Source organism: Petaurus breviceps, unplaced genomic scaffold (genome assembly GCF_028583685.1).
Source record: "Petaurus breviceps papuanus isolate PSGF00001 unplaced genomic scaffold, PetGlider_PUasm1.0 90644, whole genome shotgun sequence".
Classification (NCBI taxonomy): Eukaryota; Metazoa; Chordata; class Mammalia; order Diprotodontia; family Petauridae; genus Petaurus; species Petaurus breviceps.
Genome location: NW_027187298.1, coordinates 1,056,994 through 1,084,637, shown reverse-complemented (window position 1 = coordinate 1,084,637; position 27,644 = coordinate 1,056,994).

The following is a 27,644-nucleotide window of genomic DNA, read 5'->3' as shown; positions in this document are numbered from 1 at the left end:
TATTGGATTCCTGCAGGGGTCTCTCCTGGGCCCTCTTCTCTTCTCTCTCTATACTAATTTGCTTGATAATAGCATAAGCTCCTACAGATTCAATTATCATCTCTACACAGATGACCCTCAGATCCATTCATTCGGGCCTAAAATCTCTTGAACTCCAGTCTCTTATCTCAAACAGCCTATTGTATATTTCATATTGGCTGTCCTATAGACATCTGAAACTCAACATGTCCAAAACTGAACTCATTATTCTGCCCACCCACCCTAAACTTCCTAAATTCCCCATTACTATGTAGGGTCCCACCATCCTTTCAGTAATTCAGGCTCACAATCTAAGTATCTTTCTCAACTCCTCACTCTCTCAACTCTTATATCCAATATAACATTTCTCATATATGGCCTTTTTTTTTTTCTCCTCTGACACTGCCATCACCTCATGTCCAGATTAATGCAATAGCCTTCTATCAGTCTCCCTGCCTCAGTTCTCTCCCTACTCTAGTACATCTTTTACTCAATTGTCAAATTGTTTTTCTATCACATCACCTCTCTGTCCAAAAATTTCAAATAGTTTTCTTTTACCTCCAGGATCAAAGATAAACTCCTCTGTCAAGATTTTAAAGTCCTTTAGATACTAGCCTTTTCCTGCCTTTCCAGTATTCTCACATCTTTCTCTCTCCCAAAGTACTCTGTGATCCAGTGACATGGTTTCCCTTCTTCCTCAGACAAGATACTTCTTCTCCTGACTCCATTCATTTTCACTGACTATCTCCCATGCCTGTAATTCTCTCCTTCATTATCTCCATCTCCTGTCTTTCCTTACTTCCTTCATGTGGCTGCTAAAATTCCATCTTCTATGACAAGCATTTTCCTATCCCCTTTAATGCTAATGCCAATATCTCTACAATTTACCCATATGTAGTCTGTATGTATATAGTTTTTTGTATGTTGTCTCCCTTAATAGACTGTGAACTTCTTGAGATCGAGGACTGAGTTTTTGTTCATTTTGTTTCTAGTTTTTCACCTTTTTTTGTATCCCACGGGTCTTGACACATAGTAGATGCTTAACAAACATTTGACTTGTTCACTGGTACATAGAGTACGCAAGGATGAAATAAGACCGAAAAAGTACATTGCAGTGAGGTTTCCTATAAAGAACAGAAAACTGCATCAATGAAGAGGAGACAGAGTTCATAGCATTGTAGACATAGATGTGTTTGTGGGACACCTGGGTCCCAGATTTGTTGTTATTCAGTCTTTTTCCAGTCATGTCTGACTCTTCATGATCCCATTTGGAATTTTCTTGGCAAAGATACTACCATTCTCTTCTCAACCTAGATAGATAAGGAAATGGACACAAACAGGGTTAAGTGACTTGTCCACTGTCACACAGCTAGTAACTGTCTGAAGCCAGATTAGAACTCAGGAAGGGAGCTTCCTGATTTCAGACCCAGCACTCAATCCACTGTACCACCCAGCTGGTATACAATGCCTATTATAGGTTTAGATCTAGAATCCAGAACTTGAAGGGGCACAGAAGCATTCCTTATTTTAAAAAATCTACATTCATTCTGATAGCTGTCAAACTTTGGGATGACCCCACAAAGTCAGAGATTCAAGAAATAAGCCAATCTTTCACCCATATATCACAGGGAAATTTTGGTAGGGGAGGAGAAGGAGTGAAAGGACTGATGATTAAAGCATGGAGTAATTATAATGACACTTTTTGTCTATTTCTCATCTTCTTTTTGGCCTCTTCAGAACCAACACAACAGAAACAGTTTGAGAATATGGTTCTCTTATTTTTTTCTAGCCCAGTCAAGAACTATCAGGTATAAGGCAATGACATAGGCATTCCTTCACCAATTTTTGCATCAGAATTATTTGGTTATGCAGAAAATAGCTCAGATTGTTTATTTTTTAAAGTTTTAAAATTTATTTTGAATTTAAGTACAAAATAAGAAAAAAATTGCCATATATAGCAGAGCATAAAAGAGGATTCAGGATAAAGCAATAAATTCCCATTTCAAAAAAAAACCCTAAGGGATAAATACTACTTATTGTTTTTAAAGCTATCCAACTTTTCTTTGCTTCTTTGTATGTTTTCTTCTCTGCTGTGTACATTTTAATTTATTCCCCCCTTTCCCCAAAGAAGGCTACAATTAAGCATGGAGATAGAAAGAGACAGACAGATACAGAGATACACACACATATACATATACACACATATTATATAGATGCATAGATATCTACAAATCTATATATACATATACACATACACAAACATGTAAGACCTTACTATGCTTATTTCTACTTGTCCTCTGTTTCTTTGAAGGTAGATAGCATCCTCTTTCATAAGTCCAAGTCTTTTCATGTTTTTTTCTAAATCAACCAGATTATCATTTCCTACACCACAGCAATATTCAAACCCATTCTATCTGAGACATGGTCTATGAAAGTTTTTTTTTTCCCTAATTTTCTATATTTCTTCTATTCTTGACGGTATAGGTTTTATTTATACAAGAAAATTTTAATTTAAAATCATCAAAATTTTACCTTTTATACTTCAACACTCCTCTCCCCTTATAAAATGTTTTAAGGTCTGATGCTACTAAATCTACTTCCTTTACTTCTTCCCCCTCACCCCAAGCCCTGGTTTCTTTGAAGTTCCTGATCTTTTGTTCTTTTAAATGAACTTTGTTATTATATTTTCTAACTTAGTAAGATAATTTTTTAGTGATATAATTGGGATGTTATTACATAAATAGATTAGTTTGGTAAAATTGTTGTTGTTTAATATATATATTGACTTTACCTACCCATGAACAAGAAATACATGGTTTCTAGTATTTTATAATGTCTAGTTATTTTGAATGGTTAAAAATAATATTAAATAATATGAATGACACACAGTGTAGTTTCCCTATTTTTCTCTTTTGATTAAATCTTTTAGCTTTAACTTTGTCTGAAATCATGATTTCTACCCGTTTTTTTCTTAATATAATAAATTCTACTCCTGATCTTTATGTTTGTGTGTATCTCTCATTTTTATAGCATTTCCTGAAAGCAATATATTGGTGAATTCACATTTTTTATCTGCTACCAGTTTCTATTTTAAGGGTAAATTCTTCCCATTTACATTTTAAGCTATAATTATTTGTTGTATATTTTCCTCCTTTCCATTTTTCCCCACTCTCCTCACCCTACTCCTATCCCTCCTTGCTCTTCTGCTTTACTTCTACCTAGTTCCTTGCCGTTCTATTCCTTAACCTACCTAACCATCCAAGAATCTTTCCATTATCCTCTCCCCCAAAACTATCCCTTTGCCCTTTTATTTCTTTCTGAATATAAAAGACTTTTGTACCCTTCTAGATATATATGCTGCTCCCTCTTTAACCTATTCCTGATGAGAGTAAATTTTCAGAACCATCCATTCCCCCCTCTACTAGCTTCTTCTATATCAATTTTCTTCCTTTTGTACACAATTTATATGAGATATTTGCTCCTTTTTAATCTTTTCCAGATAGTTTTATTTTTTTTAGAATTACCCTCTCATACTCAGCTTAGTCCAAGCCTTTCTTTCCAATTACTCAAATTAAAATTACATTCAGAATAATACTCATAACATTTTCATATATAAGAAGCAAACTCATAGAGTCCCTTATAATTAGACCCTAATGTTTATTTTATTTCTCCTGGATGTTATATGTTGAATTTCTCCTTGTTCTGCTTTTTTTTTCATGAGTACCTGAAAGTCTTTCAGTTTATTAAATGTCCTTTTTTACATTAGGATTATACTTAACTTTGCTGGATGAGTTACCCTTGATTGTAACCCCAGCTCTTTTGCCCTATGGAATATATTATTCTAAGATCTACAGTCCTTCAAAGTAGAAGCTTCTAGGTTTTGTGTAATCTTTATTTTAGCTCCACATTATTTAAATTTTTTTCTTGTTGCTTCCAATATTTTCTTCTTAACCTGGGAATTTTGAAACTTGACAATGATATTCCTATAAATTTTCCTCCTGGGATCTCTTCCAAGTGGTAATTAGTGGATTTTTTTTCTATTTCTGCTTTTCCTTCTTGTTTTGGAACTTCAGGGCAATTTTCCTTGATAATTTCCTATAATATTATATCAAGACCCTTTTTAAAATAATAATTTTCAGGCAGTCCAACTATTCTTCTATATTTCTCTTTGATGTATTCTCCAGATCAGTTTTTTTTCTGTTGAAGTGCTTCATATTCTCTTCTATGTTTTCATTCTTTTTATTTTTCTTAGAATAGCATTAGCTTCCCATTACCCAATTCTAGTTTTCAAGGAATTATGTTCCTCCTTAAGTGTTTGGTTCTATATTTTAAGTTGGTTGACTTACTTTTTATAATTTTCTTTATTTTCTTGGATTGCTCTTATTTTTTTTTTCTAATTGTTCCTCGATCTCTGTTATTTGATTTTTAAAATCCTTTTGAAGTTCTTCTAAGAAATTTTTTGGGGGGTGGCTAGGTGGCAAAATGAATAGGGCACTGGCCCTATAGTCAGCAGGACCTGAGTTCAAATCTGGCCTTAGGCAGTTGACACACTTGCTAGCCATGTGACTTTGGTCAAGTCACTTAACCACAATTGCCCTCCAAAAAAAAAAGGCAAAAAAAAAAAAAGGTTTCTTGTGCTTGGGATATTTGATGTTTCTCATTGAAAATAGAGTGGCTTTTTAAGCTCCATTATCTTCCTCTGAATATAAACCCAGATCTACTCTATCTCCAGAGTAGCTATTTATGGTTGTATTCTTTCTCCTTTGTTTCTGCATTTTTTTTTTTTTTTTGCTTTATTAGTGTGATCAAGTTCTAGTCCCAAGGTATGGAGAATAATGCCTCAAGCCTCAGATCTTTCTTATTGTTATTTTCTGAGGTCTGCCCCGGGGCTCAACCTGAGGCTCTCCACTCCACTCCTAAGTCATTTCTAGTCATGCTGTCCAGCAAATGATCTTACTCCCTGTGGTCCCTCCAATAGCCACAAACTACAACTGTCCTCTCTTCCCTGAAACTGAAACCAAGGACTCTGCTTTCCTACAAGTGCCCACAGCCAGCAGGATCCCTACCACTCTGCTACTACACTCAGCACATGTATGCTAACTCCTCTCAGCATCCACAGCCCAGATGCATCTGATCAGCACAGCTGTGCCTGGTATGCCTCAACAGTGAAAGGTCCTTCAATCTTGTTCTCCTCAGAGGATAGATTCCCCATGGGGTCCATGAGATGAAAGTATCTAAAGTTAATGTTGCTTCTCAACCTAGCTGCCCCCAGGGCTTGTTGTTTGTTGATTCCACAAGTCAGCCTAGAGGTGCTTGCATTTTACTTAGAACTTGTGCTTTTTACTTACTTACTTACTTGCCAGTGTCCACAAACTTACTTAGACAGGATGTCAGGAAGAACAATACTTTATCCTGATTTTTATTTCCACTCTTCCTATATCCACTCTAAGACTATGTTCTGGTTTTTTGGTTTTTGGTTTGTTTGTTTGTTTGTTTTTAGTTTTGCTTTTTGGAGGGCAATTGGGGTGAAGTGACTTGCCCAAGGTCACAGTTTTGTGTTAAGCGTCTGAGGCCAGATTTGAACTCAGGTGCTCCTGACTCCAGAGCCGGTGCTGTATTCACTGTGCCACCTAGCTACCCCTGACAGAAAGTTTTCTGACTTACTCCACCATCTTCCTAGAATCCTTTCCTCACTCATATTAACTGTTAATGAAACTTTTGGGGTCTCCCATTTTTCACAAGAAGCCATCTTTGTGGTGATCAGAGCTTCAATAGACTTTCAAAACATCACATATCAGATTCATCATTTCTCTGTCTTATAGTCACCTTCAAAAGAATGAGGATAAAATCATATAATCTGGTGAGATACTCTCCCCTACAGATAACTGCCTAGGTTTCAGCATAAAGTAGGGCAACTTGGTGATGTAGCAGGTAAAGCACTGAGCTGAAGTCAAGAAGACTCATCTCCCTGAGATCAAATTTGAACTCATTCACTCAGCTGTGTGAACCTGGGCAAGTCACTTAATCCAGTCTGTTTCAGTTCCTCACCTATCAAATGAACTGGAGAAGGGAATGGCAAACCATTCCAGTACCTCTGCCAAGAAAACCCTAAATGAGATTACAGAGCTAGATACAACTGAAGAAACAACTGCACAACAACAGACAGTATAAAATGGAACTGTACCCAAGCCCTGTTGAATCATAGATGGAGCTGGAAGAACGGGACAAAAGGTCAGAGGATCATGGAAATGTAGGATCATAGATTTAGAGCTAGAAGAGATTTTCTCAGAGAAATCTAGCCAAATAATCTCACCTGGAAGATGAGGAAACTGAACCCAAGCAAAGTTATGTAACTTCCCCAAGGCCACACAATTAATAACCTCAGTTAGGATCTGAACCCTGGTTTTCTGACTCTAGAAAAAGTGTTCTTTCCTTTAGACTATATCCATGCCAATCCTCCAACAGAACCATATTTCAGAGAATCACAGAAACTCAAGCTTAGAAAGGACTTCTGAGGTCATATAGTCCAAACCACACCTGAACAATAATGCCCACAGCAATGTACCTAATCCATCCGGTCTTTCTTTAAAGACATCCAGTTAGAAAGACTCCAGTACCTTTAGAGACTGTTCATTCTTTTAAGATACCTAATATGGTATGGTACAGTAGAACATAGAAGAGCACAGCATAATATAATATAGTAATTGTATATTATACTAAGTATATTATATTACATTGCTGATTGTCATGTCATAGCATAATATGATTTTATGGTATATCATATCACATCATGTCATATGTCATATTATATCATATTATATTTATATTATGTGATACTAATCCTCTTCTAATGATTTTTTTCTACATCAAGCTATATTTTTTCTCTTTGCAGTTTCTACCCACTATTCCTAATTGTGCCCTCTAGGGTCAAGCAAAACATCTTTAATCTCTCGTCCATCGGACAGTCCTGGGTGGACATACTTGAAGGCAGTTCTTATATATCCAGCTAAGCCTCCCTTTAAGGGAAGAGAAGACAGCTGTAGTTTGCAGGAAAAAAAAAAATTGTTCTTTTTCTAGATGAGTGCAACCAAGACAGTAAGGGGCTTTAATGCACTCCAAACTTAGCATTTTTGATGAATAGTTATCCAGTGTGTTTAACAAAAATCTTTCCAGAAGTGAACACAATACTCCAGATTAGGCCAGATTAAAATACAGAACAACTTAATTTTCTGAAGTCAAATAGAAGTCAAATATATAAATACATGTCATCTTCCTAGATTTGGCCCTATATTCCAACTCATCAAAATCTTTCAAGATCCTGTCTTTGTCATTAGTCATATTAGCCATTCCTCCCTACATTGGGAGGAGTATGGCAAAATGGATACAGTGCTAGACCTAAAATCTTGCCACTGAAACTAATTTTATGAATTTGGACAGGGGCGAAATGGCCTCTAAGATATCCTCCACTTATATAATCTTATGCTCTACATAATAAAGCTTGCCAGTGTCCACAAATAATGTATTTTAGCATTCAATTTTCTTTCTACAACATAGTTATTTGTGGATCTGATCATTCAAGGAGAGACTGGATAACTTCATCAGTAACACTAAATTTGGAGTTTGTTTTGAACTCCAGAATCAAATATGAAATTCTCTTTTTTGAGTTCAAAGCTTTTCATAACCTACCCACCCTACCTTTCCAAACTTCCCACACCTTATACCTACCCACAATACCCTGCCTCTCATCTAAGTATTCTGGGATTCACTAACAATGGCCTCTTTGCTATTCCTTCCATAAGACACTCCTCAAGACCAGGGCATTTTCCCTGGCTATTCTTCCATTCCCCTCTTTCTTTCTGACTTCCTTCAAGTCCCAGTTAAAATTCTACCTTCTATAAGAAATTTGTCCCAATCCCCCTTAATAATATTGGTCAGCTTCGTGGTAAAATGGATAGAGTAGCAGGAATGGAGTCAGGAAGATTCATCTTCCTTAGTTCAAATCTGGCCTCAGGCACTTAATATCTGTGTGACTCTGGGCAAGTCACTGTAGCAGCAAGCACCCCAAGCGTCCCTAGGGTGGCTGTCAGCACAGGTTCTTGGATCTGCTTTGATAAAGGAAAGCAACTCAAAATGGGTTAATAAGCTTACTTTAATCAGTGAAATATGTATCATTTACCTAGTTCAGGGTAAAAAAGGTCAGCACCCCGAACTTCAGAACATAGACAGAATTATCAAGACAGAGAAACAGATCAAATAGACAGTTTCCAAACTGTCCAACCATTACATCCATACCAAATCAACATCTGGGTTTCAAAGCCGGGAGACTCTTAACAACAGCTTCCCAGAGTCTCATCTGATCAAATCAAAGAACACTTCTCAAAGTGAGCCCCCAAACAAAGCTACACATCAGGGCTTATATACCCTTCTCCTGGCTCAGAGAATGTAACAACCTTATTGACTCACTGGCCAATCAAGAAGTATCTACTGAAAAACAAGCCTCCCACCCCAGGCTCCAGGTGCACTTTAGCCTAGGGGTAGGGAAGATCTTTAAAATTTACATTCCCATTACAGTCACTTAACCCTGTTTGACTCAATTTCCTCATCTTTAAAATGAGTCAGAAAAGTAATGGAAAGCCACTCCAGTATCTTTGCCAAGAAAACCCCAAATGGGTTCATAAAAAGTCAGATGTGATGGAAACAACCAAACAACAACAACATAGTAATGCTAATATCTTCCCTTTGTTGATTTTTTCCCATTTATCTTATATATAGTTTGTTTATACATAATTGGTTTCATGTTGTCTCCTCCTGTCAGCTCCTTAACAGCAGAGAACTTTTTTTTCCAATTTGTGTCCTCGGGGTTTAACCTGGTATATAGTAGTATTTTAATAAAATATTTCTGACTGACTAGATAATAATAACAATAATTATAACATTGATAGTGCTCACTATTTGCCAGGCATTGTGCTAAGCATCTTACAATTATTATCTCATTTGAGCCTCACAACTAGACTAGATGACTGTTGAGATCTATTCCAGCTCTCAAATTCTATGATTCTATGTCATACATAGAAAATTTATGTAAAATGTTTTGCAAACCTTTAATTTCTATATAAATATCAATGGTTGGTATTGTTATTATTAATAGAGGTACATATAATTCAAAAATAAGTGAAGTAAAAGATCATTCTGCTCTCCCCATTCAGATTACATTCAGAGAACTATGTTCTATTCTGGACTTCACACTTTAGGAGAGCTATTCACAAGTTGGAGCATATGGAGAAGTGGATCAAAATAGTGATAGAATTGGAAAATGTACCTCTGAATTCTGGGAGGTAGTGGGAATGTTAGTGTGTAGCAGAGAAGAAGTGGTGGAGGGAGGAGGATGATAACTGGCCTCAAGTATTTATCCTGTGGCAAAAGGATTATACTTGTTTTGCTTGACCCCAGAGGTCAGAGGAATGAATGCAAATTTCAGAGGGAGATTTAGGCTTAATGGAAGAAGAAATTTTCCTTATATTTTGAATTATCTAAAAGTAAAATGTTTCCCCAGGAGGAAATGGGCTCCCCATCTCCAAAAGTAATCAAGCAGAAGCTGAAAGACACCTTTCTGGTGGTCTTATAGAGGTATTCTTGGTTGTATATGGATTATTCTACATGGATGCTGAGGTCCTTTATAACTCTGAGTTTCTCTGACCTCATTTTACCCTCACAATAAACCTGAAGGATAGGGTCTAAAATGCATTATTATACCTAATTTATAGATGTGAAAGTTGAGGCTCAGGGAAATTAAATGACTTGTTTAGAGTCAGTTAGGCAGTATAAGAAATGAGATTAGAGGGGCAGCTAAGTGGCACAGTGAATAGAACATGGGCCCTGGAGTCAGAAGGATGAGTTCAAATCTAGCCTCAGACACTTAATACTTACTAGCTCTGTGACCTTGGGTAATTAACTTGACTCCAATTGCCCTGCCCTCCCCTCTCCTAAAAATAAAAAAGCAAAAAACTGGGATTAGAACTCAAATCCCTCCTAATCCCATGTCCTGGTACTCTATCCATTCTACCACACAGTCACTTCCCAAATACAGTAAATAAATTTCTTGAGCAAACACTGTCATATTTCTTTCTGAGTTCCTATTGCATTTATAATCATGAAACTACAGTTTCATGAGTTTTTGCATGAATTTTGTCTTATCTATTCTAATAGGTTAAAAAGTCCTTGAAAACAAGGGCCATGTCAAACATGACCTCTGTATCTCCTTCAGTGCTTATCACAGTGCTTAAAAAAAAACACCATCAACAACACCATATCAGCATTGTTTGCTGTTATCCACCTGGGATATGTATTATCCACTAGGCCCCAGAGAATTACACAGTTATCAACATAAAATGGGATCTCCTGGATGGCAGAATTTTACAGTTGGATGAGATAATCTAGATACTCAATAGAGATCATCTACTTCAGCTTCTTCCTTTGATAGATATTTTTTAAATGAGGTTTAGGGAGATCAGTACTGCATCCACAGTCACACAGTCAGCTGGTGGCAGAGGAAGACTACAAGAAACTACAAGAACAAAAATTTATTGAATCGAAAATTTCAAATTTTTTGAAAATTCTTTTTTTCCTGTTTTCCCAAACTGGGACCACTGGGTAGTAGTTAAAAGGAAGTATTTTGACTATATTAGGGAGAGCTTTATAACAATTAGAACTGGGCCAAATTACAACAGACTACATCAGTAAGATCTCTTTCACATGTAAGATATGAAGGAGACACTGGAAGCCCATTATCAGAAAGGTATATAGGAAACATTTTTTGGGTAGGAGTTAGATTAGATAGTCTTTGAATTCCTTTACATTTCTGATTCTACATACCATAAAATCATTCCTATTATAATAAAATCATGGCATTCCTGGAGTAAAACATCATAGTCATTCTCTGATAAAGTTTTTTTTCCCTTAACTTGTTCTCATGTTGGCTTATTTAGGTTCTCAGAGAAGGATCACCACTATATTATGATCCTCTCTCTATCATATCATATCATATCATATCATATATATCATATCATATCATACTAGAGGTAGCTAACCTTGTGGTAAATATACACCCCCGACCCCTCAGTAAAGTCCTAAAACCTCCATTATTGTGATTATCATTTATAATAAACCAACCACTCATAAACATAACACCTTATATCTTAAACATAACCATTTATTTTATAATCATGCAGAAGTAGTGATAGTTACTCATTATAAGGCAAGTATCAATTAAAGGAAATGCAGAAATAATCAATCACAATTCTCACATGAACCTGGGTTACAGTCTTCCACCAATTCATTCAATATCTATGGGGGAGAGTTCATTTATAGAAATTTGACATGTATCAGAAAAACTCATGTACTTGGAGGTAATTCATAACTATGTACTATAGACCTGGATGTCATTAATCCATTCTAAAAACAAAACAAAACAAAGATCCACAAAAGATACTTGCTCCTTGGAATGAAAGTTGAAGCAAATTTGGACAGCATACTAAAAAGCAGTGACATCATCTGGCCAACGAAGGTCCATATAGTCAAAGGTATGGTTTTTCTAGTAGCAATGAATGACTGTGAGAGTTGGACTATATGGAGCTGCCTGGGCTCTTTGAGACCTCCATTCAAACTCTGTAGCATAGCCTGACACACAGACATTCACCATCTATTTGAATTTTACAGACTATATTTAAGCCAAATTCTATTGAGTAATTTGGAGGTTCAGGGCTTAACATAATCAGCTAAATCTCATCCACAAACAGTGGCATATGATCAACCTTAACACCTGTCATTTTCCAACTGAATTTTTTGTTGTGTTCCCTTCATGAGGATAGCAAATACCTTTAGAGAGCAGACTCTACATAATTTGACATACTATTTAATGGCTCACTTGATTTAATATATATCATTATGAGCAATAGAATATTAAACATTATCCCTGTCTCTGGGTCTCTCAAGGAATCTTCTGTGGTCTCAATACAGGCATGGGAGATACCTCATTAGATGAAAGCCTTTAAGGCTATATTTTGTTCTAGTAAATCAAAAACTTTTTTATAGCCAGCAAATATAGTGAAATCTTATATTCTGAAAATATTAGGTGACTGTGAATAATATTTGTGAAAGTCCAGCTATTCCCTTCACATATTTTCATTGAGATAGCCTTAATAATGTCTACTCAAATGTACCATCCTTAAAACTTCGTCATACAATAGATCTCAAATTCATAATTGTGCTGCCTTCATGATCTGAACTCTGAAGTTTCCATCAGTTACCAACATCTATTATCCTGTTATTCTTTCTGCTGCACTCCTTCTCAATCTAGTCTTTGTTCTTACTGCCCTCCAGTTCTTTTATCCCTTCTTTTGATTGCAGTCTATCCTGGTCCGGCCTTATTTTCCTTCCTTCACAAAACTGAAAATTAAAGTTTACCAGTTTGGTTATTGATCATTCTCTACCCTTGATCCCTCACTTACTTGAATAATTTTTTGTACCTTGCTGATTCTCAATCCCGGGAAACTATAACCAAGCTCTTTCTGTGTTTCTACTCCTACAGTGCTAGCCCACACTGGAAGAAGTCCCCCAACTGTGTTTACTGGGGCAACTACAAATTTGTGTTATAGTAAACTCTTTATTCTTTTGTGATTGACTACCACACTCTTTGTGGTAGCAGTTCTAACTCTTCACCTCTCTCTTCAAACTCCCTTCTCCATACTACCACCATCACTGAGCAGAGAACTTCACTTCCTGTTTTGTTGAGAAAAATCTTTACTCAAAAGATATAAAATAACAAAGATGCCTTGATATACTGTAATGTCTGGTTACACAGGGAACGAGTACAACAACATAAAAAACACATTTGCTGATAAAAATCAAGAGCAATGTGTTAAGCAACTCACCAAGCCAAGTAGTAAAACCATCAAAATTCATTTCTCTATAAAAGTAATTGACTTTGTGAAGTCACAGTTCTGTAATATAAAACAGTTGGCCTATGTTCAGCAACCAAGAGAAATAAAGCCAGTTTGACTGTATCCCTAGGTAACAATAAAATGGGGGACTTACACTTAAATGGAATAGGCCCTTTCCTGTAAATACCCAGAGCCTTATTACAGACTTGCAAAATGCAGAAGCAATGGTAGGATTACAAAAGGCTGCTGCACCCTGAATAGGTAAGTTGCTCATGAAATGCAGTCTTACCAAATCTATTAAGCCACAAGAATTTATACCAGTCCTGATGGCAGTAAGGAAGTCAATATATGTAATGTTTCAAGAAGTACCATACTGAGGGGTAAGTTACAGTTTCACTGTTTATTAAAGTCTTTCATTGACTGCACTTTGATTTTCTTCAAATCTGGTCCACTTCTTTAAGGCTGTGGGGCATTGTTAATTTCCAGCATTGATTTGATGAGAGAGCTATTATGAGGAAGAGGAGGAACAAAGCTGGTACATGAGCAGGAAAAGAAAGGGTTCTGTGCACAGCTCAGGCCATAGCTACAGCCATGGCTCCAGACACAGGTCTATACCACTCAAGAAAATGAGGAAGTAGGTTTGAACATTCACCTTATAATCCCATCTTCCTCCAGCCAACCCCTAAATAGTTTACATGACATAGAAACTGCATTTTCCCCTTTGTTTTCTTTGACTTTTTGTCATTTGTGTTGATGGCTTTGAGGGTCATTTTGTATGGAGCAATCCACTCAGTGAATTTCAATACTCACCAGCCTACATGTCCTGAGACCATGACATGAACCAATGACCCCACATGGATGCCTAGGGAAGAGGTATTCATGAAGAAGGCCAGAGGCATCAGCTATTAAATATAGTTTCTTCCCTCTCTTTTTATATGTCATCCTCTGCCTGGAAGACCTTATTGGCTTCTCATTATGACACCCACATGTAACCCATTTCCAAGAGGCTTGGGTTCTGAGCCACATGGATTCTGTGGCAATTCAAAGGTATCCTTTCTATAGAATGAGAGAGGATATTGCCTGTACCCTGGATCCTGACCAGCAAGCTCAGTCTCTTCTTTTGTCCTACCCTATTGCAATAACCCTCTTCCTAGTTCTGGCAATACTCAGGGAAAGGTTCTTTTGAGGGCAATCAAAAGTTGCCAAAGGCTCTTATAATCCATAAGTTCCATGTAGCAACTTCAGTAATTGTCAGTCTCCCTACCTTCTTGACTCATGCAAGGTCCTCCTGCTCCTCCAAAGATAAGATAAGCAGTGCTTCCCTGTTTTATTGTCACACTTTTTTTCTCCACAAATTCATAAACAACAGTGTGGGAAAGAGAAAAGAATACTGCCTTTCTGTACCAACTTCTCATCCAAGATGAAACAGTTATGCCACACATTCAATTCCTAATGAAATCTAGAGGGATTGTTTTGAATCAACAACAATTCTGGATGAGAAAAGTAATTGTTCAATATCCTAGAAGAGCTTATCAGGGAAAGAAAGGAAAGGAGATGAGAGAAAGACAATACAGTCACTGGTCACTGTACCTCCTTTTTGTTTGTCTTGCATTGTCCTGTATTTATCACCGTTTCTGTTGAACAGTTTTTTGTTGTTGTTTTTAAGCATCTGGGAGGGGATTTTGCTTATCACCTCCCCTCCTACTCCTTTGCACTCACCCATCCCGAACAGATCATTCTGCGTCCCATGACTTTAGAAGAGAAGGCTTTTTATTTTGTTTTTTTTTTCTCCTTAGCAGTAGGAATTGATATTTTTAATTATGGAAGAACTAAAAGATAAAATATGGAGGCAGGTTTGGGGAGGGGGTGTAAAAATTGTTTTTACAATCCATTTTTATATAAAACACATGGAAAGAAACCTAGCCAATCAACACAAAACTTGCTGCCGCATGACAGGATACTTTGTCAGATTTGGAATCTAAAGAATATACAAATGATTTGTCATGTCTATAATAAATTGTCTAAGCTTTTCCATTTAACTGTTTTTTTAAAATTCACATATACCATTATTTCTTCTGTCCCAGCTAAAGTACAATGACAGGGAAGAAGGTTGATTAAAACAACAATCTGGGGGGGGGGGAATCAAGATGGTGGAGTAAAAGCAGAAACTTGGTGTGGGCTCTAGCTCCAACCACCTCCAAAACCTGTAAAAAAATGACTTTAAACAAATTTTAGAGCTACAGAACCCACAAAATGACAGAGAGAAACAAGTCTCCCACTGAAGGCAACCTGGCGGGCCAACAGGAAGGGTCTATTTCACCAGACTGGGAGCCAAGTGCAGTCCCCTGTGAGCTGTGTGGTTCCAGCCCCAAGACAGTCCCTACCACCAGTGGCCAGAGTAGACTTCAGGAGAGTGAAACACCAGTAGCTGTGGCTGTTCCCAGACTTCTTAACACATAAATGCCAAAGAGAATATAAAAAGTCACTGGGAAACTCTGTTGGAAGGGTGAAGGAAGAGTATCTTCCAGCACCTGACCCCAGGGCAAGAAGTGGCAAAGGTGTAGCAGATGCAGCCGCTGTCACATGGCTGCTTCCAGAGCTCTTGGCCTGCAGATTGTAGGGAGATGATGCAATCATTCAGAGGGTAATAGCTCTTGCTTTGACATACTTGGGTCTGGATTGTGATCTTGGGTGGTGGTTTTGGGTTGTGTGGCCAATGTGCCAGAGTTTGTGTGTATTGTACCCTCCTAATAACTCTGGCAGCTGAAAAACCCCAATGATTTGGGACAAAGCTCTCTCCATTCTAGAATCAGAGGTCTACCATGGCAAAGAGTTCAAGAGTCAAGTAATTCTCAAGATGAGCAAGCAGAGGAAGCAAAAACAGACCACAGAATCATTTTTGGGGGCCAAAAAGATCAAAGCATGGAAATGGAGGAGGACAACAAAGTCATAACTCCTGTATCAAAAGCTTCTAAGAAAAATATGAATTAGTTACAGGTCATAGAGGAGCTCAAGAAGGATTTTGAAAATCAAGCAAGAGAAGTGGAGGAAAAAATGGAAAGAGAAATGAGAATGTTGCAAGAAAATTATGAAAAGCAAATCAACAGTCTGTTAAAGGAGACCACAAAAAATACTGAAGAAAATAACACCTTAAAAAATAGACTAACTCAAATGGCAAAAGAGGCCCAAAAAGCCAATGGGTAGAAGAATGCCTTTCAATGTTGAATTGGCCAGATGGAAAAGGAATTTCAAAAACTCACAGAAGTAGAATAATTCCTTCAAAATTAGATTGAAGCAATTAGAAGCTAATGGCTTTATGAGAAATCAAGATACTCTAAAACAGATCCAAACAAATGAAAAAAAATAGAAGGCAATGTGAAATATCTCATTGGAAAAATCACTGACCTGGAAAATAGATCCAGGAGAGATAATTTAAAAATTGTTGGACAACCTAAAAGCCATGATCAATAAAAGAACCTAGGTACCATCTTTCAAGAAATTATAAAGCAAAATTGCCCTGATATTCTAGAAGCAGAGGGCAAAATAGAAATTGAATGCATTCACTGATCATCTCCTAAAAAAGATCCCAAAAAGAAAAGTCCTAGGAATATCATAGCCAAATTCCAGGGTTCCCAGGTCAAGGACAAAATACTGCAAGCAGTCAGGAAGAAACAATTTGGGTATTGTGGAAACACAATCAGGATAACACAAGACCTAGCAGCTTCTACATTAAGGGTTCAAGGGGCTTGTAATATGATATTCCAGAGGTCAAAGGAGCTAGGATTAAAACCAAGAATCACCTATCCAGCAAAACTGAGTATAATACTTAAGGGGAAAATATGGTCATTCAATGAAATAGAGGACTTTCAAAGATTCTTGATGAAAAAACCAGAGCTGAACAGAAAATTTGACTTTCAAATACAAGAAGCAAGAGAAGCATGAGAAAGTAAACAGGAAAAAGAAATCATAAGGAACTTATTAAAGTTGAACTATTTATATTCCTACATGGGAAAATGACAATTTTAACTCATGAGACTTTTCTCAATATGAGGATAGTTGAAGGGAATATATGTGTGTATACATATATATGGATACATGCATATATATGTAAGCACATATGTATAGGGGGTTCTATGTATATAAATATGTGTGTGCATATGTGCGTACATATGCACAGGATGATTTGAATATGAAGGGATGATATCTAAAACAAAAAGTCAGGAAGTGAGAGAAGAATATATTGGGAGAAGGAGAAAGGAAGAGATAGATTAGGCTAAATTGTCTCATATAAAAGAGGCAAGAGAAAACTGTTACAATGGAGGGGAAGAGTGGGAAGGTGAAAGGGAATGGTTCAACCTTACTTTCATTGAATTAGGCTTAAGGAGGGAACATACACCTTTATTTGGGTATCTTACCCTACAGGAAAGTAGGGGGGGAAGGGGATAGGAGGGGGGATGTTAGAAGGGAGGGTAGATTGAGGGAGAGGGTAGTTAGAAACAAACACTTTTTTTTTTACTTTTAAATGTTTTTATTGATGTCTGGGTTTTTTGCATCATCATATTTATCCCCACTATCCCTCCCCCTCCCCTCTGTGCTCCCCCTCCTAGAGAGCCATCCCACATAACAAATTTTACTTTTTTTTTTAAAGCATTTGGGGTTAAGTAACTTGCCCAAGGTTACACGGCCAGTTATTTCTGGGTGTGGTGTTAAGTATCTGAGCCCGGATTTGATCCCCAGGTCATCCCGACACTGAAGCCGGTGTTCTTACTAGCTGAGACACCTGGCCTCCCCAGAAGCAAACACTTTTGAAAAAGTACAGGGTCAAAGGAGAAAATAGAATAAGTGGGGGTGGGATAGGAGGGAGGGAAATATAGTTAGTCTTTCACAATATAACTACTATTGAAATGTTTTGCATAGCTACACATGTACACCTATGTTGAATTGCTTGTCTTCCAAGTGGGGTGGGTGATGAGGGAAGAAGGGAAAGAATCTGGAAATCAAAATTTCAGAAACACATGTTAAAAAAATTGCTTTTTTACATGCAACTGGGAAATAAGATATATAGGCACTGGGGTATATAAATCCATCTTGCCCTACTAGAAAGTTAGGGTGGAATGAGGAAGGAAATAAGAGAGAGAAGACTGGGGGAAGGAGCATTCAGTAGGCTCTCTATTTTGGGTGGGGGTAGGGAAAAGATGGGGAGAAAAATTTGGAACTCAAAATATTGTGGAAATGAATGTTGAAAACTAAAAATAAATTAATAAATTATAAAAAACAACAACAATACTCCATGCAGTTTTCTGCTCTCCCTTCTATCCAATCAGAGACTTGTGGATCTGAGGAATCACACCACCACCAGCAGTGTTAGCCTTGATAAGGAAGTCAGAGACATTCACTCCAGCTACTCCGACTGAAAGGGGAGGAAAATTCTCTATAACCAGGTGATTTAGGATTTCCTCATCAAGTGTACATTTCAGATTTGATGAGAGAATTCAAAAAGGCATGACACTGTTGAGGGGTATGTAGTTTGCTTAGAGGTTTTAACCTAGGCTTTCTCAAACTAGACTGGTGGTATCTTGCCCCTTTCATGTTGCTGTCTATATCACCTGTACAATCACCTATTTTTGACATCCTACCTATTCTCTAAGTCTCAGCTAGAATGATTCCTTTTCTACAAAGTATCCTCTAATCCCTTCAACAGGAAGTGATCTTTCCATCATCTGACCTCCTATTAGCACCTCTTATACTCTTATGATCTTCTATCTAGCAATTATGTATTCAATAACCCCTTCTTGGAAGTTTTAGCTTATTGTAATGGGAATTTATTTCCTGTATAGATTTGGACTAGATTATCTCTAAGGTCCCTTCCAACTTGGAGGTCTTTATTTCTATGATTCATATCTTGAAAGACCCTGTGATATAGTGGGTTGACCTCATAGTGTAGAGGAGTACATGGCATCAAATCTTGTCTTTGACATCTACTAGCTATGTAACCCTGGGAAAGTCACTTAACATAACATCTTGGTGTCCCTAGGCAACTGTCTAAGACTATAAATTGCAAAAATGGTTCCAATCTTCAGTTGTAAAGAGTCCTTCATGTAGGATTCTATCTTTTCTGCAAAACTGGAAAGTGAGACATGCAGACAAGATACATAATTATTACCTCAAATATTTCTCAGAACAGCATTTTACCAGCTCCCTCTCTTGTTTAAACCTGAGCTCATTCTTCTTAATTTGTGAGATGTTTATTACCAGATTGAGACAATATTAGTAACTTCTCAAAATTTAGGACAATTACATGTTTGTGTATTTTATAAAATGCAGTGACAACTTTTGTCTCACAAAAGACCTATAAACACAAGAAAATAATATACTGAGTGAGGAGCTAAAAGGTGTGTGCCAAAATGTCTCAGAAGTACAAATGGCGACTCAATAGCCCCAAATGTATGATCCTATGATCTATGATTATTATTTATTTGGATTGTTGAATTAACTTCTTTAAATTACATCCCCATTTATTCCACCTGTACATTTTTTGCCTCAGTTCTACACCCATGACTTGGTCATAGACTAAAAATCTATAAAATAAGTAATGCCAGATTTTTTTTATATACTCATAGAAAAAAATTCTCTATATAAAAGATTCCACCAACCCAATAACATGAAGAGCAATTGATTTCAAACTTGACATCTTCCAGGGAGATCATTTAGCTCTAAGGCCCTGCCTAGCCTTGAATCTATCATCATCACTCCAGAATAGAATATGGCAATCAAGTTAAAGAAGGAATTGTATTAAATTGATGTATTAATAATTTGATTGCATGAATAACACCAAGTTATATGGATTCACTAACAAGCACTTTAAACTACTTCATCTAATATAAACTTTTCCCAAAAGTATCAAAGTGTCATTTGAACTAAAAAAAAAAAATCATAATAAATGCATCAAAGAGAATGGAGACTAAGGCTTTGATTCTGAATCCTAAGGTCAAATTGACTCAATGTCATACTTTTAAATACCTCACTCTTCTCTAGGTAAGACATTAGGGAAAGCTAAGCCCTCATGCTCTAAGAAACTGGTTGGTATCCTAAAGTCAAAGACTAATGGGCATACCTTATTTAGAGTAATGAATACCCCCAAACCAACTTTAATGTGTGCTTTTGGTTTGGTAAAATCAAAGCCAATGAATCTATATATTCAAACAAAAAATAATAAGGTTACTGAAATGGAGTTCATCCCCGCAAGGCAGTTATAGAACAATTAATACCTGGTGGTACAAAAGGAAGAAGATTCATAGATAATCTCAGGACATATTATAAATATGTCCAAAAAGTTCAGAAATTATTTTTGAACAATTGAACTTTATTCTACAAAATACTGATAATTGTTGTTGGTGTTGTTCAGTCATACATTCATGTCCAAATCTTCATGACCCCATAACCATGCCAGGTCCTTTTACTCTACACAATTTCCTGAAGTTTTTTCATATTCTGTGACAAACATGTCACATCATATTAGGAACAGGTTATTTCGAGTGATGACGTGCCACACAATGGATGGACACATCGTCCCACATCATGTTATGTTATGATGCATGTCATGTGATTGACACAGTATATCATGTGATAGGCATGCTATGTAACACACAGAAATATATGAAGGACAGGTCTTTGGCTGCAAAGTATATAATCAATCTGATCTTGATATCAATCATCTGGTGATGTCCATATGTAGAGTTACATTGGGGTTGTTGAAGAGGAGTGTTTGCTATAACCAGCAAGTTACCTTGACAAATGTCTGTCTATTACTGCCCTATTTGTTTTATACTTCAAGGTCAAACTTGCCTGTAATTATCTTTTGATTTCCTATTCTAATACCTTATGACATTTGTTACATCTTTTTCTGGTTTTATTTCTAGGAAATGCTGTAAGTCTTAATAGAACTAATTAACTTTGGTCTCTTTGGCATCAAAGTTTATTGCCTACTGCATACCTAAGAAAACACAGCCTGAGTGCTAAAATTATACAATGGAAGCTCACTATGTATCATAAAACAGAAGGCAATTCCCACTATAACCAATACAGACCTCAACATATCCTTGAGAATTAAAAAAATAAACTATGTCAGAATTGGAGGATTATTATTAACAGAACTCTTGCATATAACATTGATTCATAAAAATATAAGAACATCTTAGTAATTTCTTCATACAAAATGCTCATAATTTCCAAGTAACACAGAAATAAATGCTTTGAAAATATAGGAAGCATAACATCTGGAGTGTGATATTCACATTTAGATGTCACATTTTGGGCAAGAAATATATAGTATGTCTGCAAGAAGATGAATGTTATTGAGGTAACTGAATACTATGCCATATAGGAATCAGTTAAAGAAGCTAGAGATATTTATCCTACGGAAGAGAGAACTGGAGTGGGAAGATGGGAAGAAGAAAAATGAAAACTCCTTAAGTATTGGGAAAAGAAAAATTGGATTTGTTTTGCTCTGACCCCAAAGTAGAAAGCTGGGAGTAACAGGTTAAAAAAAAGTTTCCAGGGTGAAAGGCTTCACCTAGAAATGATCAGGGACCTCTTAGCAATTTGAGCTGTCCAGGATGGCATGGGTGGCCCTGGGAGATAGCTCACTGCCCATCACTAGAGGTCTTCTGTGGAAACTAGATATGTACTTGACAGGATATTGTGAATGGGATTTCTGTTCCTGTACATGTTGGATGAGAAGACCTATGGAGAATTTTTTCACTATCATTGAAATTTGGGGGCAGGGCATAAGGAGGTTAATGGAAATGAGATATTGGAAGAGGAGAGCTGCCAGACAGTGGGATTAGAAGAGTAAGCATCAGAGCTGAGAACACAATAGAACATCCTACCTGTATGTATACCCCCATCTTTTAGAACTTATAAGAAGAAACATTAATGAAGGGATGGGAAAATACCAGTATAGAAGCCAGGGATCAGCAAGTAAACTACATGAATCCTGCCCATTTAACTCTCAATCCCCAATGGGTAAAATATAACAAGTGGCCTTTGGTGTTACCACATTTGGGTCTGATATAAAGATGATGGATTTTTATCCAGAAGGGACTTTAGAAGTCATCTAATACAAATCTAATTCCTCATTTTGTTGACGAACAAACCGACACCTATAAAGGTTAAACAAATTATTCAAGGTCACAGAAATAGTAAATAGGAGAATCAGAATTTGAATCCAGGTCTTTTGACTTCAAATCTAATGCTCTGTTCAATATTCCACACAGTTTGGGAAATGCCTTCTTGACTACCAGAGAGGTCTAAAATAAATAGGATGCTTCATGAGGTAAGAATAAGAATTCTTTATGTTTGATAACACTCTGGCTACAAGCCTCTATTTGAGATCTCATTGTATTTGGATATTCCTTACTGCTTTCCACATATTCTTATAGTGCTGCAGCTCCTACAGTGTGGTCAGACAGTTTGCACCATGCTAAAAAATGAATGTTTATAAAAGGAGATAAATAGAACAGTCTGGATATACTAGCTTGGCAGCTTCCTGCAAGGAGCTTGAAGCACTTCAGAGAAATTATCACATTCATCCAAATAATATCTCTGCAAGAGAAAGATAGGACACAACTATTGCACTCAACCAAGGTCACACAGCAGGCCAATGGAAAAGGCAGGATTTAAAGAAAAACCTCCTGGTTCTCATCCAGCATTTCTATCAAATCCTCCTGCCTCCTTCCATATTAATCAATCTACTCTCAGCAGTAGAATGTGAAGGCTATCTGTCTCTGCATCCTCCTTTCTTCATCCTGAGGTTTCTTTCCTCTTCAGCAAGAACTTTAGAAATATTAAAAATCTTAGTAATCTCAGCCTACTCATTTTTGTGCTAGCCAGGTGACAGGTGAACCTGCCTCTTCCATCAGTGTTGTTCTAGGAGTAAACAGGGAAGTATTAATGCCACCTTGGTTTGACTGTGAGTGTCTCCAAACTCTTTGCTAAGGTCTAAATTCAAGTGTTTCACATTTAGGACAACTCCCTTCCTTCATTTGGCAGGACATTTCCAAAGCCAGAATCTGAGTTTTTATCACTTTAAAAAAAAGTCTTAAATCAAGCATTTCAACTAGTGATGACATATGTTAAAGATGAAAATTTAATATGCTTAAAATGCCAACTGGCCTACAAAAAGCACAGTACAGCTGCTAAGATGATTATCTTAGCTGCTGATGAAAACAACTCAGCTGATTTTTGTTGAACCAGATAAATAAAAATTAATTTACAACCTCCATTTGAGCCTCTGTCAGGCAGTTGGGTTAATACATATATATTTTATATCTTTAAACAACAAGCTAGCAAATAATTTTATATTGCTGATTACATAAGCAATTCCTGTCCTGGTAAATGCTAGCAAGTAGCCCCAGCATGATACATTGGCAGCTGTATTGCTAATGTAATACATCTATTTCAAATTCAAATTCAAAGAACATTTATTAAGTGCCTACTAATTACATATATAAGGCCCAGTACAAAGCAATGATGAGGAAACAAAGATAAATAAGGTACAATATTTGACATCGTAGGATTTATAAGCTAATGTGGGAAATGACATATACATGCATTACTGTAAAGCAAAGCAAACCATAAGCCTAATACAATGAAAAGAGAACTATATTCAGAAACAGAAGATCTGAGTTTGAATCCTCCTATAACTTGTATCTTAGCATCTTCTGATGCTTACTGCATATGTGGCTTTGGACAAGTCATTTAATATCCATGGGGCTGAAGTTCCTCTTTAAAATGAGGTGAATTGATTAGATGGTTACAGAGATCTCTCCTACCTCACAAAATCCATGATTCCGTGACTAGATGGCCTCTGAAGTCCCCAGATCTATGATTCAATGATCCTAAAATAACACATATAAGGAAATGTAAACAAATTGTTATGGGAAATCCAAGGAGAGATAGACTATTTCTGGCATCAAGGGGCATTAAGGAAGGCTTCCTAGAAGAAACAACATTTGAATTGGACTTTAAATGATAAGTATCTAAAATACTAATTCAAATGGATCTGACTCATTAATTTTCCCTCTAACAAAATAGATCCCAACCCATCCGTGCCTGACCTTGCCTGTATTCTCCCAAAATTTTGCAACAAGGTACCCACCAAACATGCTGGTAGGTCTTCCTTTCTTTCTCTTAACATCATAAAGGTATCAGTGAAATATTGTGGCAGTCCACTTGTTTTTCTTTGCTTATTCCACATAATTGTGTCATTGATCTATCTCCTCTTTCCATCATACAATTCCTTTATGATATATTTCATTCTTTTGTGTGTTTTTTCTTTTATTTTTTAAATTTTTAAATTTATTTTTGTCTTTATTGATTTATTTACTTTTAGTTTACAAGTTGCAACTCCACAATTCCTTGAGTTTCAAATTTTCTTCCCTTCCCTGCTCTTCCCCCTGCGCCCCCCTCCCCCTGCTCCATGGCAGCTTACATTCAGGTATAAGATCTGCAGATACTTTCTTTTTTTTTGGAGGACAATTGGGGTTAAGTGACTTGCCCAAGGTCACATGGCTAGTTTTTGTGTTGTGTCTGAGGCCGAATTTGAACTCAGGTCCTCCTGACTCCAGGGCCAGTGCTCTATTCACTGCACCACCTAGCAGATACTTTCACATTAGATATTGGTCAGGTTATAAAAAAGGATTGTATTGGATGGAATGAACAATGGGAAAAGAGAAACAAAACCAAACAAGAAAAAGAAAGAGAGCAGGTAATTTGCTTTAATCTACATTCAAACTCTGTTCTTTCTCTGAATGTAGACATCTCTCTCCATCATGAGTCTTTTGGAGTTTACTTATAGCACTGCATTTATGAGAGGAGTTCAGTCTATCAAAGTTGGTCATCACACATACATTGTATTTGTAATTGTGTACAAATTTTTCCTGGTTCTGCTCTTCTCACTCAGCATCAGTTTGAATAAGCATCTCCAGGTAAATATGAAGTCCATCTGCTCTTCATTTCTTATGGTGCAATAGTATTTCATTACATTCATATACCATAACTTTTTTAGCCATTCCCCAATTGATGGGCATCCCTTAATTTCCAATTCTTTGCCACCACAAAAAGAGCTGCTATAAATATGTTTGTTCATATACGTCTTCCTCCCACTTCTATGATCTATTTGGGATACAACCCTAGAGGTGGTATTGCTGTGTCAAAGGATATAAAGTTGCTTATAGCCCTTTGGGCATAGTTCCAGATTGCTCTCCAGAATGGTTGAATCAGTTTACAACTCTACCAACAATGTATTAGTGTTCCAATTTGTCTACATCCTCTCCAGCATTTATCATTTTCCTGTTTTGTAATCTTAGCCAATCTGACGGGTGAGATGTGGTACCTCACAGTTGTTTTGATTTGCATTTCTCTACTCAGAGCATTTTTTCATATGCTTATAGATGTCTTTAATTTCTTCCTCTGAGAATTGACTGTTCATATTCATTGAACATTATAAATTGGGGAGTGGCTTGTATTCTTATAGATTTGACTCAATTCTCTGTATATTTTAGAAATGAGGCCTTTATCAGAGACATAGTTTGTAAAAATTCTTTCCCAATTTCCCACTTCCCTCTTAATCTTGGTCATATTGGCTTAGTTTTTACAGAAGCTTTTCAATTTCATGTAATCAAATTTATCGATTTTGCATTTTATCATGCTCTCTAATTCTTGTTTGGTCATGAAGGTTTCCCCTCTCCATAAATCTGACAGGTAAACTATTCCTTGCTTTCCTAGATTACTTACAGTATCATCCTTTATACCTAGATCATCAATGCATTTACACTTAATTTTGGTACATGGTGTAGATAATGGTCTATGCCTAGTTTATGCCATACTATATTCCAGTTTTCCCAGCAGTTTTTGTCAAATAGTGAGTTCTTATCCCCAAAATTGGGGTCTTTGGGTGTATCAAAGACTAGATTATTATAGTCATTGACTGCTGAGTCTCATGTACCCAATCTATTCCATTGATCCACTGCTCAATTCCTCAGCCAGTACCAAGTAGTTTTGATGACTGCTGCTTTATAATACAGATTAAAATCTGATATAGCTAGGCCACATTCCCTAGCATTTCTTTTCATTAATTCCCTTGATATTCTGGGACTTCTGTTCTTCCAAAGGAATTTTGTTACTATTTTTTGTAGATCTATAAAGTAATTTTTTGGTAATTTGATTAGAATGGCACTAAATATGTAATTTAATTTACGTAAAATTGTCAATTTTATTATATTAGTTCAACCCAGCCATGAACAATTGATGTTTTTCCAACTAGTTAGAACTGACTTTATTTGTGTGAAAAGTGTTTTGTAGTTGTGTGCATGTAGGTCCTGGGTTTGTTTTGGCAGGTAGATCCCCAAATATTTTATAATGTCTACAGTAACTTTAAATGGGATTTCTCTTTCTATCACTTGCTGTTGGGTTTCATTAGTAATATACAGGAATGCTAAGGATTTATGTGGGTTTATTTTATATCATGCAACTTTGCCAAATTTATTGTCTCAAGCAGTTTTTTGCTCGATTCTTTAGGATTCTCTAAGTATATCATCATATCATCTGCAAAGATTGATAACTTGGTCTATTCTTTGCCTAATTTGATTTCTTTGACTTCTTTTTCTTCTCTAATTGCTACTGCTAACATTTCTAGTACCAGATTGAATAAGAGGGGTGATAGCAGACACCCTCGTTTCACCACTGATCTTATTGGAAATGCTTCTAGCTTATCCCCATTATATATAATAATTGCTGATGGCTTTAAATAGATGCTACTTATTATTTTAAGGAAGGATCGATTTATTCCTATGCTTTCTAGTGTTTTTAATAGGAATGGATGATGTACTTTGTCAAAAGCCTTTTCTGGGAGTGGCTGGGTGGCGCAGTGGGTAAGAGCATAGGCCCTGTAGTTGGGAGGACACGGGATCACTTCTGGCCTCAAATACTTAATACCCACACAAAAAACTGGCCACGTAACCTTGGAAAGTTACTTAACCCCAATTGCTTTAAAAAAAACCTTTTCTGCATCTATTGAGATAATCATGTGGTTTCTGCTAGTTCTATTGTTCATCTGATCAATTACACTGATGGTTTTCCTAATATTAAACCATCCTTGCATTCTTGGAATAAATCTTACCTGATCAAAATGTATTATTCTTGTAATAAGTTGCTGTAGTCTTTTTGCTAATATTTTATTTAAATTTTTTGCACCTATACTCATGAGGGAAATTGGTCTATAATTTTCTTTTTCCATTTTATCTCTTCCTGACTTAGGTATCAGTACCATGTTTGTGCCATAAAAGAGAATTTTGTAGGACTCCTTCTTTACTAATTTTCCTAAATAATTTATATAGTATTGGAATCAATTGTTCTTTAAATGTTTGATAGAATTCACTAGTAAATCCATCTGACCCTGGAGATTTTTTCCTAGGGAGTTCACTGATGGCTTGTTCAATTTCTTTTTCTGAGATGGAGATGTTTAAGTAATTTACTTCCACTTCAGTTAATCTGGGCAACCTACATTTTTGTAAATATTCATCCATTTCACTAAGATTGTCAAATTTATGTGCATATAATTTGACAAAATAATTCCTATTTATTGTTTTAATTTCCTCTTTATTGGAGGTAGAGTCAACCTTTTCATTT